The 21,368-nt window shown below is 39.8% G+C and overlaps 1 protein-coding gene and 1 long non-coding RNA gene across 6 annotated transcripts in view; one reads left to right on the top strand and one right to left on the bottom strand.

The window, feature by feature from the left end:
- Nucleotides 1-21,368, bottom strand: part of ZBTB20 (zinc finger and BTB domain containing 20) — a 1,365,016-nt gene that overhangs the window by 833,076 nt on the left and 510,572 nt on the right. The gene's annotated exons all lie outside the window — the stretch shown is intronic.
- Nucleotides 13,042-21,368, top strand: part of LOC141129401 (uncharacterized) — a 51,010-nt gene continuing 42,683 nt past the window's right edge. The window contains exon 1 of the long non-coding RNA XR_012241820.1: nt 13,042-13,353. This is a non-coding gene — a long non-coding RNA (uncharacterized lncRNA). The remainder of the gene's footprint in view (nt 13,354-21,368) is intronic.

The raw sequence follows: 21,368 nt of genomic DNA, 5'->3' as shown, positions 1-21,368 counted from the left end.
GGGTATTGTTTTCTATTTGAGCAGAGGAGAAGAGATATTGTCATTGTGTGTGTTGATAGATTCAATAAACAAAGAGTGTAGAGGCACAGAATCCAAGTGACATGAGGTCCAGTGTGAAGTTTCCACAGTGCGTGATGATTTGGGGAGCCATGTCATCTGCTGGTGTTGGTCTACTGTGTTTTATCAAGTCCAAAGTCCGTGCAGCCCTCTACCAGGAAATTCTAGAGCACTTCATGCTTCCCTCTGCTGACCAGCTTTATGGAGATGCCTATTTCATTCTCCAGCAGCACTTGGCCTCTGCCCACACTGCCAAAAGTACCAATACCTGGTTTAATGATCATGGTATCACTGTGCTTGATTGGCCAGCAAACTCACCTGACCTAAACCCCATAGAGAATCTGTGGGGTATTGTCAAGAGGAAGATGAGACACACCAGACCCAACAATGCAGGTGATCTGAAGTCCGCTATCAAAGTAACCTGGGCTTCCATAACACCTCAGCAGTGCCACAGGCTGATCACCTCCATGCCACGCCGCATTGATGCAGTAATTCATGTAAAAGGAACCCCGACCAAGTATTGAGTGCATACTATACTGTACATAGACAGACTTTACAGTAAGCCAACATTTCTGTATTAAAAATCCTTTTTTTTTATTGGTCTTATGTAATCTAATTTTCTGAGATACAGAATTTTGGGCTTTCACTAGCTGTAAGCCATAATCATCAAAATTAAAAGAAATAAATGCTTGAAATATATCACTCTGTGTGTAATGAATCTATATAATATAGGAGTTTCACTTTTTGAATTGAATTACTGAAATAAATTAACTTTTTGACGATATTAAAAAATTTTTGAGATGCACCTGTATATGAAGTAAAAAAATAAAATAAAAGCCAAACAAACGAACCAAGCGTGACTAATAATGATAAAGTCCAAGAAAGTGCAACCCAACATTTTTTTGGGGTTCCTAAAAGCCTACTTCTTCAAGTCAAAATTTGGAAAAACAGGCAAGCTGCCAAATATTGCTGGGCAGAAACAGCTCTTGTCAGGTCTTAGATCCCAACATGATGCATGATGTAAAACAAGTGATGTAGTGCTAATAATTCAGCGGATGTTTTCAATTTTAAATTTGGATCTCTTACACATTGACTTTGTATCAACAAAAAAGAGGAACTTCAATGGCTCATTAAAATACAAGGGCTGTCAGGGCTGGGCTCTGCCCTTCCTTCTCTGAGCTGGCTGCTCAGCTGTCGGCTAATTGCCAGCTCCTATCTCTCCACAGTTACTCAGCTGTTGATGATATCCTGCTCGTCAGTCCTGCCTACTTAAGCCGTCCAGTCCAGAGGAGCTCTGCCTTCGCCTTGGTCAACATCACAGAAACTGAGACGTGATAGTGTTCAAGACTTGCTTTGCTGACATCCCTTCTGGCTCCAGATCCTGCTTGCTTTTCCACTACATTGATCCCTGACTTCTGGCTTGACTGACTATCCATTCCGGTTACTGAACTTTGGCTATGTTTTGACTATGTTTGTGCTTTCTACTTTTATTATTAATCAAGTGTGATTTAACTGTACTTCTGTCTCGGTCTGATTTCATGGTTTCTGACAAGGGCAAACATAAATATATTAGATATGCAACCATGTGCTTCATCTAAAGTCCCACCCCCCCCCTCCCCTTGTTGCTCGCGAGCTCCTTGCTCACTTGCTATGTTGACTGATGGGCTCCTTGCTCGCTTGCTTCTTTATAGTCATATTAGATATATTGATTGATGGTTTTCATTGCTGAATCACGAACTTAGTCGATCATCTGACCATAAACCAGTATTTTAGCATTTCCAGTATTTTCCTCTGTTTTTACTGTATTAAAAATTAACATTTCCACACTTGTTAGTTAAAATGGAAAAAAAAAAATGTCTAAAATCTAACAGAGGTGAGACTTACCCACGCTACAAAAAGGTGACAGCTGCGTCATTCGTACTTAGGTTGCATAGTCGAAGAGTGCGATTGTTAAAAACAAAATAATACTGCCAAAAAAAAAAAAAAAAAAATTCAGAATGAGTAGGCACAAGAAACAGCCCATAAATATGTATTTTTGCTGGGTGCTCTTATCAAATTTTTAGAACACCTGAATGTGTTTAGCAGTCCTTAGCATATGGAACAAGTGTTGTCTGTCACGTACGAGAAGTAAAAATCGAATGGCTTGGAGACAGACTAGAAAAGCACGAACACGGGGGAAGGTCACACCTCTTTGAGATGTAAATTGGAAACGAGACATTGCAGAAGGGAAAGTTGTACAGCTGATCTCACTAGCAAAGTGTAAACTATTTAATCACAGTCCTGACTCAGAGAGGGTGACTTCTGAATTTAATTGGGGGGGGGGTAGGTGGAATGTGCATATGCAAAGCTCTACCGACAGGATAATCATGTCACCTTATAACAATATAGGGAGCACAAGACACCTCTGTATGAAGTTGTTCCCCTGTTTACTTCCTTGACGAATGGCGCTAAACCTCTCCAAGTAAGACCAGGTACCACCACATAACGATCAGTGAACTTCATCTTCTATAAAGTCTTGTGTGTTGCTCCAGAGAGACCCTAAAACTGTATTATATATTTTTTTATAAATGTTACCACTTAGGAATGTTCCTAGACCAGTGATGGCGAACCTTGGCTCCACAAGATGTTTTGGAACTACATTTCCCATGATGCTCATGCACTCAGCAGTGTTACATAGTTACATAGTAGGTGAGGTCGAAAAAAGACACAAGTCCAGCAAGTCCAACCTATGTGTGTGATTATATGTCAGTATTACAGTGTATATCCCTGTATGTTGTGGTCATTCAGGTGCTTATCTAATAGTTTCTTGAAATTATCAATGCTCCCCGCTGAGACCACCGCCTGTGGAAGGGAATTCCACATCCTTGCCGCTCTTACAGTAAAGAACCCTCTACGTAGTTTAAGGTTAAACCGCTTTTCTTCTAATTGAAGTGTAGTTGAGCATCATGGGAAATGTAGTTTCGAAACATCTGTGGTCACAAGGTTCGCCATCACTGTCCTAGAGCATCCTACAACGCAGAGCACTATTAAAGAAAACACAATCACTATCTGGGAATGGGTTTCTGAACTAACGAATGTTCAGGGGCCTGTGGTTTTCATGGATAAAGTTCTCTCACTGTCATTTTTATATGCTGCTAGGCATTGGGCGTGCGCACAGGGTGTGCCAGGCGGGCCTGGGCACACCCTAATCACGCTGTGCTGCGCAGATTTCCCCTGCTGCTTGGCTGCAGAGAAAGAGACTGGAGAATCTCTGTCCTCAGTCCCTTGTTCTGTCTCAAGACTGAGACATCAGGGGTTTGTTTAGACTACTGAGATTTCACCAAAGCCCCCAATGGGGCTCCTAAAAAATTATAAAAAAAAAATTAAATTAAAAATTATAAAAAAAAAAAAAATTGTAAAAGTAACAAGCTGCAAAGGGTGGGCCAACTCTATATTGAAACCTACGGACTAATGGCCCGTACATACGATCCGAATATCGTACGAAAACGGTCGTCCGAGGAAGGATCGTACGATTTTCGGATCGTGTGTACACTACTTTCGACAGCCGATCAAAACAGTTCATCCGATCTTATTCGATCGGGCATGTTTTTCCTCGTACGATTCCAGATTGTACGATTTTCGGTTAGTCAGTATAGTTGTCGTCCGAAAATTCAATACAAATACATTACAACACATGACATCACTTCCGATCTTTTTTTTTTCTGTCGTACGAGAATTTTCGTGACTTTATTTAGCTATTCAATTTCTACTTGCGACTTTTAAGCGAAATTGGTCGTACGATCGGTCGTACGATATTCGGATTGTGCGTACGGGCCATAACGACCGCAACGTACAGGGATACACAATGTAATACTGACATATAATCACACACATAGGTTGGACTTGATGGACTTGTGTCTTTCTTTGACCTCACCTACTATGTAGCTATGTTCAATTTTCTTGTACAATTTTCCTTCAGATTTACCAAAGAACATATAAAATGAGGTAAAAAATAAACAACTTTCAATTGTACCCAATTAGGCAGGCCCTTGCACTACATAGTTTGTAAGGTAAATCTAAAAGGAAAAAAAATAGTACAAGAGAATTAAACATGTATGGCCAAGCCGAAGACTGGGATGCCATTAAAGCTCATGTGCGTGTAAAGGCAGGCGTCCCAATACTTTTGACAATATAGTGTGTTAGTTGAAGCCAACACAAAATTAATATATAGGAAAAAAAGTCCTTATTGCCCACTCAACAATATATCTAGATCAGTAATGAGCATGAATTGAGATCCGGCCAAATAAGGATGCATCAAAAAATAGAAGAACGTAATCTTAGCTTTAATAAAGAAAAAAAAAAAACAAAAAACAATTGTATGTATCAAAACATGTTACTAAAAACCCTATATAATAAAAATGTAAATGTCTCAATATAGTGGGACCACTTTTATATATATATATATATATATATATAAATAAATATCTCTTCATATTCTTCTTGCTATTATACATATAAATTCAACTTGGTTATATTTCTACCCATAAACGAACATCAATTATTGTCTCAATAAGGTCTTTGTATGTATAATAATCCACTTTCAATGTTTATTCAAGCCCCATATCTTCTGCAGACATAAATATTCTTCAATTCAACGCTTGATAGAATATTCAATACGTTACATTCATCTCATGCAAAAACGGCAAGCAGACGTCTTTGTTCTAATCTTACGGGAAAACTCCGTGTTCTTTATTATTATTTCAATGAAGTGACTGTATATATATGTTGAAAGTGGATTTTTTACACACACACAAAGATCTTATTGAGTCATTGATTGATGTTCGTCTATAGTATAACCAAAAGAAATATAAATGTACAATAATAAGTATATGAAGAGATTTATTTCTACACAAAAAAGAGGTGGTCCCACATTCTAATTTATTTGCAGAAAAAAAAAAAAGGTATTAAGATCTTTGTACCGCATTATATGGGGGGGGTTCTTAAAGCTGTGATTACTTTATTATATTTTTAATGCATCCCGTGTTTGCCCAGATCGCAATTCATGCTTATTACCGATATAGTCACTCACCGGCCACTTTATTAGGTACACCTGTTCAATTGCATGGTAACACAAATTGCTAATCAGCCGATCACATGGCAGGAACTCGATGCATTTCGGCATCTAGACGTGGTGAGGAGGGCTTGCTGAAGTCCAAACCGAGCATCAGAATGGGGAGGAAAGGAGATTTAAAGCAGAGTTCCACCCATAAAATCGACTTTGCAGAAACCCACAGCATTATGCATCAGCATCATTTTTTTTTTACTTACCCCTTCAGCACTGTTGCTATGGGGTCCTTTGTATTCTGCCACTTCCTCTCCATGGCGCCTGACGTCATTTCCCTCGGCGCCCGTGCTCGCTAGTGCTCCTGGGAGATGCTTGTCATCATTTCCCAGGAGTCAGTGGGCAGCGCCGAGGGCTTTCTTCACCATCACAACGGGGCGGGCACTTCCGACGAAGCCGCCTGTTGTGATGGCAACGTCAGAAGTGTATCGGCGCGGCGAGCCATACCTCCTGTGCATGCGCGAGAATGGGCGGTGCAAGCTGGTCGCTCAGCTGCACCCGATCTCGGGAGATAGTGCTTGTGGGCTTCGCATGCCCACAAGCGATATGGAAATTGCCAGGCAAGAGGAATATAACATATATTCCTCTATGAAATCGGCAAACGAGCGGCGATTCATCACAGGAACATGAGTGCTATAAAGAGTTTGAAACAAAAGATATTCATTCCAAAAAAAAAAAAATGTTAACACTTGGAACTCCGCTTTAAGTGACTTTGAACGTGGCATGGTTGTTGGTGCCAGCCGGCTGGTCTAATTTCTGTTTTTTTTGTTTTTTTTCACGCACAACCATCTCTCGGGTTTACAGAGAATGGTGGGAAAAAGAGAAAATATCCAGTGAGTGGCAGTTGTGTGGAGCAAAATGCCTTGTTGATGTCAGAGGTCAGAGGAGAATGGGCAGACTGGTTCCAGATGATAGAAAGGCAACAGTAACTCAAATAACCTCTCGTTACATCCAAGGTATGCAGAATACCATCTCTGAATGCACAACACATCCAACCTTGAAGTAGATGGGCTGCAGCAACAGAAGACCACACCGGGTGCCATTCCTGTCAGCTAAGAACAGGAAACTGAGGCTACAATAGGCACAGCTCACCAAAATTGGACAATAGAAGATCAGAAAACTGTTGCCTGATCTGATGAGTCTCGATTTCAGCTGTGACATTCAGACGGTCGGGTCAGAATTTGGCGTAAACAACATGAAAGCATGGATCCATCCTGCCTTGTATCACCAGTTCAGGCTGGTGGTGGTGGTGTAATGGTGTGGGGGGGGGTATTTTCTTGGCACACTTTGGGCCCCTTAGCACCAACTGAACATTGTTTAAACGCCACGACCTACCTGAGTATTGTTGCTGACCATGTCCATCCCTTTATGACTACAGTGTTCCCATCTTCTGATGGCTCCTTCCAGCAGGATAATGCACCATGTCACAAAGCTCCAATCATCTCACCACTGGACAATGAGGTCACTCTACTCCAATGGCCTCCACACTCACCACATCTCATCCAATAGAGAAACTTTGGGATGTGGTGGAGATTCGCATTATGGATGTGCAGCTGACACATCTGCAGTAACTGTGTGATGCCATCATGTCACTATGGAGCAAGATCTCTGAGGAACGTTTCCAACACCTTGTTGAATCTATGCCACCAAGAATGAAGGCAAAAGGGGGTCCAACCAATACTAGCAAGGTGTACCTAATAAAGTGGCCGGTGAGTGTAGATATAATGTATATACTGTTATATAGATATATCATTTTAAAATGTATTTACTGCTTGTTAAGGAATTGTTAATATCGGAATGTCCAAAGACATAGTTGATTCAAATTGATTCAAATTCAAATCAGGTTGATTCACTCATTATTTGCCCAAAAAAGTGCAACCCAAGCAAACTGAGCAATGCAATTACTAATTGGCAAATTTTGGCTTGTTGTCACAAGTCAACAGCTAACCGCCCTTGGCACTGTGGTTTGCCAAAAGTATTGCCATTAGACAGATGGAGGATCTTACATCCTTCTCCTTATATTATCGGGAAGACAAATTTAGCATTACATGGCTCTCGTATTCTGCTTTCACCTGAATAGTAGAATTTGCTGACCCCTTTCTTAGGCACCACGTAAGCGGAGTCAATAACTGACAACTGCTTTTGAGGAAATGTTGACTAAAGCTAGCCCATATACGGTTCGAATCTTGGCCAAGTTCAGAAGACACCAGCTGAGATTTGATCCATTTATGGGGCAAGGCTGGTTGTACCGAAGTCACTCCATCGATCGACTTTGGTCCAACCAGCCTGCTGGATTTTTGGTTTCATTCCATCTCCCTACTTTTTTCCCTCTTTTCTCTTCATATTTTTCTTTTCCTTCTATATCTTCCCCTTTATCAGTAGGTATTCCCTACATAGGTCCCTTTTCTCAGTAGTATCTTTCCCTCTCCCCCCTCCTTACTTATAGAGGACAATACAGGTGGATGTTCTTCTGTCTTCTGTTATACCTCAATTATAAGGCATTTGTTAGGATATGAAATATCGGGTTCAGGTACTTCTTCTATTATTTCAACATAATAAGTCTTCTAAGAACATGCATGTTATTGCCACATATGATTGTACCTTATATACCAGACCTGGGAAAACTGAGACCCCTAGGGCCTCATCTGGCCCTTTGGTTGTCCCCCATCCAGCCCTCGAGGCCTCCCCTTCAAAAAAGCATCACGGCCTCAGCATGTGAACAGCCCCGAACTGACCTCTGTGACCAAGCCCCGAGGGGGGGCGAGGTGAAACGCGTCAAACTCGCTCATCCAGGTCTATATGGACCTTGCTTTGTGCACTGGATCATTTGGTGGAGGGGGGATTATGGTGTGGGATTGTTTTTCAGGGGTTGGGCTTGGCCCCTTAGTTCCAGTGAGCGGAATTATTAAGGCATCGACATACCAAGACATTTTGGACAATTTCATGCTCCCAACTTTTTGGGAACAGTTCGGGGATGGCCCCTTCCTGTTCCAACATGACTGCTTACCAGTGCACAAAGCAAGGTCCATAAAGACATGGATGAGCGAGTTTGGGGGGGGGGGACTTGACTGGCCTGCAGAGAGTCCTGACCTCAACCTGATGGAACACCTTTGGGATGAATTAGAGCGGAGACTGCGAGCCAGGCCTTCTCCTCCAACATCAGTGCCTGACCTTACAAATGCGCTTCTGGAAGAATGGTCAAACATCCCCATAGACACACTCCTAAACCTTGTGGACAGCCTTCCCAGAAGAGTTGAAGCTGTTATAGCTGCAAAGGGTGGGCCAACTCAATATTGAATCCTACGGACTAAGACTGGGATGCCATTAAAGTAAAGGCAAGTGTCCCAATACTTTTACAATATATCTGTTATGTGTGGGATATGATTGACAACCTGGTCCACCTTCTCTATCCTGTGCATGAAATAAAATGGTGATGGCCAGTAGGGGGGGGGGGGAGCTGGGTGTATGGGGACAGACTTGAGAAGAGTTTTTGTTCACTGATAATACAGCGGTGAGTTGTTTATAAGCCGAGGAGTTCATACTTGGCAGAGTTTTCTGTAAGCACTGCTTAGGGAAGGGATACTTTGAGGCAGAGTAACCTCAGATCAAGGCTACAGTTAATACCTAGTCAAAATTCATCCATCTTCCAGCATCGCCCTCTTCCCCACTATCATCCATTCTGCGTGCACCTGAATACATTGAGCATGTGCCATATCGATTTTTTTTTTGTATTGTAACTGTGCAATTTGTTCCCTTCTGAGCTATCTGAAGATAACAAGAGGAGAGACCAGGAACAAAAAAAACATAAAACTAAAACAAAATGGAATAGAAATCCCTCACACCACCATGTTAAACTAAGCTATCATGCCATAATGAGATGAAATGTGACCAAACAACTCACTTTTCTTTCCCCGATCAACATGGAAATATTTTGTGATGGCACCTGTGAATGTACAGGCTTAAAGTGCACCTGCCACAAGGTGTCTGCTGTTCCCTTTGTTAGCCCAATTTAAAGTTATACAAAAGATATTTTTTTTTATTTTTTTTTAAATAACAAACATATTATACATATTCTTATATATTATTTATATTTATATATATATTTTATTATTATATATTATTTATATTTTATTATTATATATTATTTATATTGTATTTTTATTTTATATATATATATATATATATATATATATATATATATATATATCTTTTTTTATATTTTATTATTATAAATTATTTATATTTATATTTTATTATTATTAATATATATATGTATTTATATTTTATTATTATTAATAAATACATATATACATTTTTTATTATTATATATTATTTATATTTATATATCTATATATAATTATTATACGTATTATGTAATGGTTTTACACAGAGCAGCCCCGATCCTCCTCTTCTCCTCCGCTAGCGTTCTTGGCCCTTTCCCCCCTGCAGTGAGCCCCCATAGAAAGCCACATGCCTGCGACTAGGCTGTGGTGTATGGCCTTTTCCCCTTCCCTTTTCTTTCCATTTCACATTAATTATCCTTCAATATCATCCCAATCACACAAAGGTTTAACTATGATTGTTACGTTTGTATCCCTTTTTGGATTCTTCTGTAATACCTAATCATTTCTTGGCACCTATATGTTTGCTTTTGATTTCTTACATTGTCGCTTAAAACCAATAAATACATTAAAACAGAAAGCCGCTTGCTATGGGGGCACTCATGCATGCTCGCTCTCGAGTCCGGTCTCTGTGTGTCCATTGACAGGTATGTACTGTACATAGTGCAGGTGTGTTTTCTTTTGTTTATTGAGGTGCACTAATAGCTCAATAAAAACGTAACGCAGACCAAGTGAGAAAAATTCTGTTTAATATAATTTTTATTGGAAACAATGGCATTGTACAACAACAATACAGAGGGGGAAAAAAAAGCAAAGCAAGGGAATAATTATGCTTAATGACCATGGCCTAAATATCCTTAAATTAACCAGATTTTATATTTCCCATTCCCACTTGTATTTTCACAAAATAGAAAACTGAAAATTGCCTAAATATAACGCACTGACATATTCGCCATCAATGCCAATTTTTATACACATATTTGCACGCATAAAACAAAAAAAAAAAAAAAAACAAGACATAAACAAACAACACCACCAAAAAAAAAAAGCAAACAACCCATAAACAGAAAAAAAAAACAAAAAAAAAAAAAAAAAAGAAGGGGAAAGAGAAAAATAGAAAAAGAGAGAAAAAAAACAAGACATAAACAAACAATAGAAAAAGATAATAAAAAAACAAGACATAAACAAACAACACCACCAAACAAAAACAAACAACCCATAAACAGAAAAAAAAAATAAAAAAAAAGAAGGGGAAAGAGAAAAATAGAAAAAGAGAATAAAAAAAAAAACAAGACATAAACACACCATCAAACAAAAACAAACAACCCATAAACAGGAAAAAAAAAAAAAAAGAAGGGGAAAGAGAAAAAGAGAAAAAAAAAACAAGACATAAACAAACAATACCACCAAACAAAACAAACAATCCATAAACAGAAAGAAAAAACAAAAAAAAAGAAGGGGAAAGAGAAAAATAGAAAAAGAGAATAAAAAAAAGACATAAACAAACACCACCAAACAAAAACAAACAACCCATAAACAGAAAAAAAACAAAGAAAAAAAAAGAAGGGGAAAGAGAAAAAGAGAAAAAAAAAAAAACAAGACATAAACAAACAACACCACCAAACAAAAACAAACAACCCATGAACAGAAAAAAAAAAGAAGGGGAAAGAGAAAAATAGAAAAAGAGAGAAAAAAAAAAAAAAAAAGACATAAACAAACACCACCAAACAAAAACAAACAACAAACAACCCATAAACAGAAAAAAAAGAAGGGGAAAGAGAAAAAGAGAAAAAGAGGAGAAAAAAAAAAACAAGTGAGAAAAATTAGCTGTACACCAACAGGTTTATTGAAAGATTGCCACCAGGACTAAAACAAGGGTTCAAGGGGTTGCGACGTTTCACGCATACATTAGCACAATGTATGTATGAAATGTCGTTACCCCTTGGTCCGTTGTTTTAGTCCTGGTAGCAATCTTTCAATAAACCTGTTGAAAGACCCGAGCGGCTGTTATCCCCAAGCAGCGACCACTCCCACTCCCAGGGGGCACAGACACCGCGGGTTCCTCTGCCTTCCCAACCCATGGCCAGACAAGGTAGACCGCTCAAACCAGGAGGAAATGGACCCTTCCAGCTTCCCCGGGGAGAATTTACTACCGGCCCCCAATATCGCATTTTCGTGAACTATTGGATCCATAGCAGGTAATGAAGCTTGTCTGAAACAACAATGCCCGTGTGGCCTCCAGAGGACAACACTGGATTAGAGGAGATCCATCTCACTTGCTGTGAAGGAAACTGCAACGTTCAATATGGACACTGTCCAGAAAATTGAATTGTGTGTGCAAAAATAAACCTAACAATATACCATACGCTACTTAAAAAGCCACAAAGTCGGCCTTCAGACGCTTACTACCTTGGATGCAGACACCCCTCTTTCAACTACGCAACCTGGTTCATCCGGTTACTGGCAAATTACATGCCTTTGCAACACTGCAAGAAAAATTCTCTATCCCTCAAAGTCTATTTTATTTCTACCTTCAAATCAGACATTTTTTCCATTCACTATCCCCAACTCTAACCCTGGATGCTCCCACTCCCTTTGAACATTTATGTGCTGAGGGTCCTCACCAATTACACTTAATATCCTCCATTTACCCTATCCTGCATGAATTCACTAAGATATTACCTGATACCCACCTATACATACGTAAATGGAATATATTACTGGGACGTCCGATCCCTATGCAAATATGGGCTAAAATATGGGTAATCAACTTGAAAGTCTTCCAAATGTGTGGTTCAGAAAGAAACGGCAGTGAAGATCTTAATGTTTTGGTACAGGACCCCCGAGCGTATCCACCATATCGATCCCTCTCATCTAGGTGTTGGAGGTGTTGTAACGGAGACAGGTTCACACTTTCATATTTTTTGGACCTGCTCACTTATACAGGCATTTTGGTTAGAAGTTATGCAAACACTTCAGAATGTGACAGACCTGACACTTCCCTTAGACCAGGGGTCTCAAACTGGCCGCCCTCCAGCTGTTGCGAAACTACAAGTCCCATGAGGCATTGCAAGGCTGACAATTACAAGCATAACTTCCTCAGGCAGAGGCATGATGGGACTTGTAGTTCCTCAACAGCTGGAGGGCCACCAGTTTGAGACCCCCTGCCTTAGATCCTATCCATCACTTACTGGGGCTCCCCTTTCCAGGCATTCGTAAACCAACCATACGTTTGACCTCATATATCCTTTTAGCTGCCAAGAGAGCTAGCTATACCAATGTGTTGGTTGTCCACTACTCCTCCCTCCCACCTACAATTTCTACAAATTAAAGCAGAGATTAGAAAGATGGAATTTCTCACGGCCACGGTACATGACTCGGTCTCTCAGTTTAACAAAATTTGGGAGCCCTGGGACCAATTGAAATACGGGGACCACACAAACTGAATGATTTCTGATTAATTAGGGTAGAAGAGTTAGGTTTTTCCTCTACACATGCTTTTTTCCTCTTTCTTTTTCTTTTTTCCCTTGGTATTGCTCTATTGCAGACCCTTTCATTGTGAGAAGACATTCGTGTATATACGCTCTGTAAAATATGCCTTTGCCCTGTATTAACTATTATTGTTTCCCATCCATGATACGCTGAAAGAGTTCTAACAATGCTCCATGGAATCTGTTATCTTTTCATTCTGAATCATTATGTACTTATTTTATGTTTTCTTTTTTCTTTATTGTACATCCTGTGATATACCTGTCATACCTTTAATATGTCTTGAATTAATAAAAATTACAATTACAAACAAAATCATTTCACTGCATTTGAAACATGGCTTCATATGGAGCTAAAACACACCAGATGAAAGTTTGTAATCAGAATATGCAAGGAGAGCGTTTGCTCTGTAAGTGGGTGTATGTTTGTGGGTTTATATGAAGGAGACAGATAGTCATTTGCAGAGCAGGCAGGTGGCAGAGCAAGGAAAAGTGTTGACAGTCTCATTATACTATGAAGTCACGCAGCAAGGAAGGGCCGGGGGATCACTAGAGAGTATGCATTACCTTACAACTCTCTGTGCAGGTAAAACTTTTCATATGTATACACGATTTGTTATGTGTTGTGATGTGAAAGTGTATGTATAGCACAAACTTTTCTGTTTTGTTTTGTTTGGGATAGAGTACGAAGGATGAGAACCTCGGTCAGGTTTTTACTGTACTTTGCTTTCAATGAAGTGGCTGGGGCCACCATACATAATAGAGCTCATTGCCATCAGTCCCAATGTTTTACTTTATGATTCAGCACTGATTTGGGATTTCTCCTTTTTTTGCAGGCTTAGTATTATTTTTGCTGTTTATATTATAGATAGATAGATAGATAGATAGATAGATAGATAGATAGATAGATAGATAGATAGATAGATAGATAGATAGATAGATTGATTATTATTTTTTTTTGTTTTTCTTTTTAGGACTCTGCATTATATTTGTTTCACCTTTTTTTGCACAGGTAATTTACATTTAGATTATCTGGTAGAGTGATGTTAGTTATTGGTCTTCTCAAATTTTATAGTTTTGTAGCTAGGGAGGACCCTCACCATGCCAACATCTAAACTATATATATATATATATATATATATATATGGATTGACCAAGTCAATCCTTATATATTGACCAAGGAGATTCCCGGTGGGCCGATGGCTCAGTAGGCCAGTCAGGTGCAGTCCTGGAGCCGCTCCTCTCTGACAGTGAGTGATCGCAATTTCACTCCTGTCAGGAGGAGCAGCTTCCGTCATATGCTGGAGAGAGCATTAGGCGTTATGCTCCCTCCAGCCTGCAGGGGGAGATAGACCAACGGCAGACTTTACTTCCTCTCTCCCCTATCACTTGTTATCACATGACTGGAGAGAGGAACAAGAAGCTGCCTTCAAAACTGTGAGTACATGTGGGAGGGGGAGGACACTCTGATGTGAAGGGAGCTGCTGGTGGGGACTCTCTGATGTAAGGGGGACGCTGTTGGGGACACTCTGATGTAAGGGGGACGCTGTTGGGGACACTCTGATGTAAGGGGGACGCTGTTGGGGACACTCTGATGTAAGGGGGACGCTGTTGGGGACACTCTGATGTAAGGGGGACGCTGTTGGGGACACTCTGGTGTAAGGGGGATGCTGTTGGGGGCACTCTGATGTAAGGGGGACGCTTTGGGGATACTCTGATGTAAGGGGGATGCTGTTGGGGACACGCTGATGTAAGGGGGATGCTGTTGGGGACACCATGATGTAGGGGGACGCTGTTAAGGAAACCATGATGTAAGGGGGAAGCTGTTGGGGACACCATGATGTAAGGGGGACGCTGTTGGGGACATTCAAAATTAAAGTGAGCCAGTCATGAGGAAGTCCAGGGCCAAATTTTTGTCCCAGTCCAGCCCTGGCACACAATGAGAGGGAGAATTAATTAAAAAGTATAAATTTTATTACAACATCATTAAAATTACAAATAAAACATATAACCAACATATAAACAACACCCTGTCTGGACACAGTTACCCAATGATGCAGTTACAGAGGGCTGGATCTAAGGTACAGAGATTGATGTCATAATGTATCAAAGTAGGAGAAAAATTTCCGATCCAGTAATGCCTTCAAAAACTTGCTCGTCGACACGTTTCACTAAGATATCAGCTTCCTCAGGACGTGCTGGTATATTTAAAAACAAAAAGTGAATATGTAAATATTTAGTATAATATATATCTATATAAATATAACTATGATTGTTATAAGCATTTCTCGACGAGCAAGTTTTTGGAGGCATTACTGGTTCAGAAATTTTTATCCTACTAAGGCACAGAGATTGATGTCATATGTATCAATGTAGGAGAAAAATTTCAGATCCAGTAATGCCCCTAAAAACTTGCTCATCGAGAAATGTTTATAACAATCATAGTTATAGTTATATAGATATATATTATATTAAATATTTACATATTCACTTTTTGTTTTTAAATATACCAGCACGTCCCGAGGAAGCTAATATCTTAGTGAAACACGTCGATGAGCAAGTTTTTGGAGGCATTACTGGATCGGAAATTTTTCTCCTACTTTGATACATTATGACATCAATCTCTGTGCCTTAGATCCAGCCCTCTGTAACTGCATCATTGGATAACTGGTAACTGTGTTCATACAGGGTGTTGTTTATATATTAGTTATATGCTTTTTTTAAATTTTAATGATGTTGTAATAAAATGTATAATTTTTTATTGATTCTCCCTCTCATTGTGTGCCCATAAAGTCTGCCAATTTTTTGACTTGGTCAATCCTTCTATTTATAGTTTTGTACTTTGTTATATATGCACATACCACTATGTTGTCAAAAGTATTAGGACGCCTGCCTTTACACGCACATGAACTTTAAAGGTTATCTAGGTCTTAAGCCTCATACACACGATCAGATTTTTAAACGTTTATTTGTTGCATGCTAGTCTGATGTCGAAAGTGAAGAGGTCAATCACCATACGGAAATTCTCGTATGACAGAATTCATTGTGTTGAATAGTTTTGTATGTATTCTTTCATTTCTGAGCATGTGTAGTCTTGCTCTTATGATTTTTTTCGGACGAAAACCTTATTAATTATCCGAAAATTGGACGTTGTGTTCACGTACGATTAAAAATTTTTATAGTTTGCACATCCAGCTAATCTCGTACAAAGAATCAGAATCGGCTGTCGAAAGCACCGTACTAATGATCCGAAAGTTGTCAGATCGTTCAGACGAAATTTTACTTCTGATTTTCGTATCATGTGTACGGGCCTTTAGTCCGTAATGTTCAATATTGAGTTGGCCCACCCTTTGCAGCTATAACAGCTTCAACTCTTCTGGGAAGGCCGTCTACAAGGTTTAGGAGTGTGTCTATGGCAGTAGTTCTCAACTCCTGTCCTCAGGAGCCACTAACAGGCCAGGTTTGCAAGATAACTGAAATACATCACAGGTGAGATAATTTGCTGCTGATTGCAGTATTCTAGTCTGCATCTCCCCAAGGTAATACTTAAAATCTGACCTGTTAGTGGGTCCTGAGGACAGGAGTTGAGAACCACTGGTCTATGAGAATGTTTGACCATTCTTCCAGAAGCGCATTTGTGAGTAGGGTTGCCACCTCATCCCTTTAAACCCAAACACATATGACTGGCACAGGTTTTGTGGGTAATTTAACGCAGCTAAGGCACCAAGTGAGTTTAATTACCACCTTAATCAGCCACAGAACCTGTGTAATTAATGTGTTCAGGTTTAAAGAGATGAGGTGGTAACCCTATTTGGGAGGTCATGCACCGATGTTGCATAAGAAGGTCTGGCTCACAGTCTCGTCTCTAATTCACCCCAAAGGTTCCTCCACCCCAAGGTCACTCATCCCTGCCTTTATGGACCTTGCTTTGTGCACTGGTACAAATCATTTGGTGGAGGGGGGATTATGGTGTGGGGTTGTTTTTCAGGGGTTGGGCTTGTCCCCTTAGTTCCAGTGAAGGGAATTCTTAAGGCGTCAGCATGCCAAGACATTTTGGACAATTTCATGCTCCCAAGTTTGTGGGAACAATTTGGGGATGGCCCCTTCCTGTTCCAACATGACTGCGCACCAGTGCACAAAGCAAGGTCCATAAAGACATGGATGAGCGAGTTTGGGGTGGAGGAACTTGACTGGCCTGCACAGAGTCCTGACCTCAACCCGATAGAACACCTTTGGGATGAATTAGAGTGGAGACTGTGAGCCAGGCCTTCTCGTCCAACATCAGTGCCTGACCTCACAAATGCGCTTCTGGAAGAATGGTCGAACATTCCCATAGACACACTCCTAAACCTTGTGGACAGCCTTCCCAGAAGAGTTGAAGCAGTTATAGCTAAAAAGGGTGGGCCAACTCAATATTGAACCCTACGGACTAATGCCCCGTACACACGGTCAGACTTTGTTCGGATATTCCATATATCCATGGATTTTTTCCGACAGATGTTGGCTCAAACTTGTCTTGCATACACACAGTCACACAAAGTTGTCGGAAAATACGATCGTTCTGAACGTGGTGACGTAAAACACGTACGTCGGGACTATAAACGGGGCAGTGGCCAATAGCTTTCATCTCTTCATTTATTCTGAGCATGCATGGCACTTTGTGCGCCGGATTTGTGTACACACGATTGGAATTTCCAACAACGGATTTTGTTGTCGGAAAATTTTATAGCCTGCTCTCAAACTTTGTGTGTCGGAAAATCCGATGGAAAATGTGTGATGGAGCCTACACACGGTTGGAATTTCCGACAACAAGGTCCTATCACACATTTTCCGTCTGAAAATCCGACCGTGTGTACGGGGCATAAGACTGGGATGCCATTAAAGTTCATGTAAAGGCAGGTGTTCCAATACTTTGGACAATTTAATGTATATTTTAATTTGGATTTGTTCATTTGGTGAATTAAAATACACACTTCATGATTTACTGTCCTAGGCTGGTGTCACCCAGGGCTCTATTTGAGCTCTCTGATGGATAATAACGTTATATAAGGGCTGTTGTATTGATACTCTGGGGGATTGTATGTTGCTGTAGGTTTGTAATTAACTTTAATTTGTTAGGCCAGCTGTACATTGCTATGAATGAAAGTGTACATTTTTTTGCACACTTCAAATAAAGTTTGTACAAAACAAAAGGAAGCCATGTGATGAGCTGAATCACGCGCCACACTGCCCCCTACTGCAGCCAGCAAGGAATAGCTGTTGGAGCGGTAAAGCGCTCCACCAGCTCTTCATTCCCATGTGAATTCCTGCTGTGTGGTCTGGTTCCTAACAGGTCAAAGATGGGTACCGATCCGCTGCCTAGGGACGTCCGTGATAGGCTATGGTTCACACTTGTACGTACTCGCCAAAAACCACACACTTTCTTGACATAGTATAAAGGAATAGCAGTTGAAAAAAAAAAAAAAGCACTTGTGGGTTTAAAGAGGAACTGCAGTCTGCTCACATAATTTGTAATAAAAACATATTTGTCATTCCGAAGCTTCACTCCAACCTCTTTGCATATTATTTTATATATACTGTAATTCTGTACTTGCCAAATATGCTGCAGAAATCTCCCTCCACTGAGTCTGGCTGCATCCATTTTAACTGTGGGCAGCCGAAGCGGCTGCCTGTTCACTTCCTGGATTTACGCACAGGCACACCTCCGGCTCTGCAGCTCTTATTACTCTCGAGGGGGTTCCCTCTTGAGGGTCTGATGAAGAGGGAACCCCTCGAAACGCGTCAACCTACCTTTGAGCACTTGCCCTTGCATGGGCATGTCTAATTTTTAATGTATATTTTGTAACCTAGTTTTTATGAATACGTAGTAACTTTTTTTTTTTTTTATTTATCCACTTTGTATAAGAATAAACTGTATTATCTTGATTCAAACGTTAGATCACGCACCTTCAACCCCTTTCTTTCACTCGACTGACATGCAGCCACTCGCGGCGGTACACATGGCGTGGTCGCAGCAAAAAATTAAACAGCGCGTTGCTCTCCGGGATCGCTGCCTGTAAATGGATCTGTGAATGGATGAAATACTCAATAAGAAAAAAAATAAATAAAATTGATGCCTGCAGGGAGCAATACCCCACAATTCAATTAGGTGGGCGGGTGGAGAATTTTTTGAGGGTTTGTGTAAAGTGACTATTTTTCATGTTATGCCCTAAAATATGGATGCTGTTCAGATGAGCAGAGGCTTATAATAATAATAAACAGGCCTATAATAATATGCGCACCTAGCAAAAGAACATCTAGTACCCTTTATGGTTATTTAACCTTCCTGTCCTTTGACATTTTGGCGTAGTTGGCAGGAAAAAAACACAACGGGAATGGATAAGCACGACCACCGCAGTTCCTCATGGCCGGCATTTTGGACGGTATGTGATAAAATAGTAAAGTCCTGGTATTAATATTTCGGCTATAAAAAAAAAAAAAAAAAGCAACTCATTTAAAATATCATGCCTGTGTTTCTTTATTAGTTACAAGGATCAGACAAAAAAATAATCAGGGAACTTTAATAAATTACACATCCGTTTAATTTTCTCTTATTCTAAAATCTCAAGAGGATTTTGTGGAACTTTACTAATGACTATCCTTTAATGATCGCTCCTGGGATATCCACCAAAAATCATCTTTCACCAAATAAAAAAATCACAGCGGGAAGTACATTCAGCGGGGAATGCTCACGTGAGGAAGGTCAGCTCACTTCTTTAGAATTAATTAGACACAAGCTTAAAAAGATGATGCTACTAATAATAATATAAATATATAAAATTCATTCTAGTAACCATATGTGGTTAATACCCGTTATGATAACCTTATCTATTTGAATTCCAAATACCTTTATGTTTTTCTCCACATTTACATCCATGACTATACACACCGATGAGCCACAACTTTGTGACCACTGACATGTGACGTGAATAATATATGATTATCTCATGAGAATGGTACCTGAAAGTTGGTGAGATATTTTAGGAAGCAAGTGAACATGTTGTCCTTAAAGTTGATGTACTAAAAGCAAAAAAATAAATAAATAAATAAATTAAATAGATGAGTTTCACCACAACTAAGGATGACATGGAGGAGGGAGGGGGCGAAAGGAGGGCGAAGGGAGTGAATTTTTTGATTTTTTTTTTAATTCTTTTTCTTTTTTTTTTTTTTATTTTGATATGATCATATTTTTTTTTTCGGGGGGGTATCACAACTGGTAAATATAATATTAGATAGTTTTGTATTTAGTTTCTTTCTTTCTTGTAACCACTTTTTGCCTTTTATTATATACTATTGGAATATGAAATGAAATACAAGAATGTATAATATTGATTGGATATTTTGAAGTATAAACAAAATAAAACATTTTGATTATAAAAAAAATAAAACAAAATAATTTAATTGAATACTAAAAAACAACACTTTAGGTTCACCTGGTTTGAAGGATTGGGGTTAGTGGGTTTTGGGTGTTTTTTTCTTTCACTGCACTGGAGGAGTGGAGTTTAAAGGAAGGGAAAGAAAGGGGGGGGGGGATAGGTAGATTTAGGGGAATGAAAGAGGGGGGGGGGGCACAGAATTAGGGTGGAACGGGAGGGAGGCCTTTGTGCAATCCTCCCTAGATCCACCCCTTAATTTAAAATTAACTAATTATCAACTTTTTAGGTTTATAGTGATAAAGAGATTGGATTATGGTAGGTGATATGGGTGGGGGTGTTTTTTTTTTCCTCCCATCCCCCTCATAAAAATATGAGTATATGGAAGGGGGAACCTTAGAATTATAATGTCCATCAATAGGAGGTGGCAATGCTGTATATATATATATATATATATATATATATATATATATATATATATATATATATATATATATAAGGTATATATACAGCATTATATATATGGTATATATCCATAAGGTATCTATACCTTAGGAATGTCATGTACCATGTTTCTTGTAATGTGAAGGTTTTGTATTTCTTTTTGTATGTCGAGACTTTTGATTGTTATGTATTATGTTTGTCTTTTTCAAAAAATGTAAAAATGTAATAAAAATAATAAAAAAATAAATAAATAAATAAAAGCAAAAAAAAATGGTCAAGCGCAAGCATTTGAGGGATTTTGTAACGGCTGGACAACTTGTAGGCAGGTGTAGTTTGGCCTCCCTGAGAGGGGGGGGGCGCTATTCCATGGCCGCCATGCAGAGAGGGTGGAGGACAAGGAGGAACCCAGGTTTCTTTGAGGCCTCCTTAGGTGTCATCAAGGCAGTAGCTGCTTGATTGGATGCTGCTGCCCTGACTGATCTCCGTGGCCATCTTTGGTGTGGGCAGTGTCCCCCTTGGGTTTGTGCGCATTTTGCATAGTGGGTAGGTCAGGGACAGAGCCCTCGCTGGTTAGGGGACAACTGGATTAGCATAGCATCAGGTTCCTGTGGTAGAGGGACAGAGTAGGGACTGTGTTTTGAGCAGTAGCCTTCCTCATTCAGGGGTCCCATTGCCAGGATGTTGCTAGGTGTCTATAGTGTGCACAGATAATCCTTGCCTGGTTTGTTGTAAATGTTTCGGTCCG

Source organism: Aquarana catesbeiana, linkage group LG02, assembly GCF_042186555.1.
Source record: "Aquarana catesbeiana isolate 2022-GZ linkage group LG02, ASM4218655v1, whole genome shotgun sequence".
NCBI classification, from domain to species: Eukaryota; Metazoa; Chordata; class Amphibia; order Anura; family Ranidae; genus Aquarana; species Aquarana catesbeiana.
Note: the sequence above shows the minus strand (reverse complement) of the source record. Positions and strands in the feature narration are given on the sequence as shown.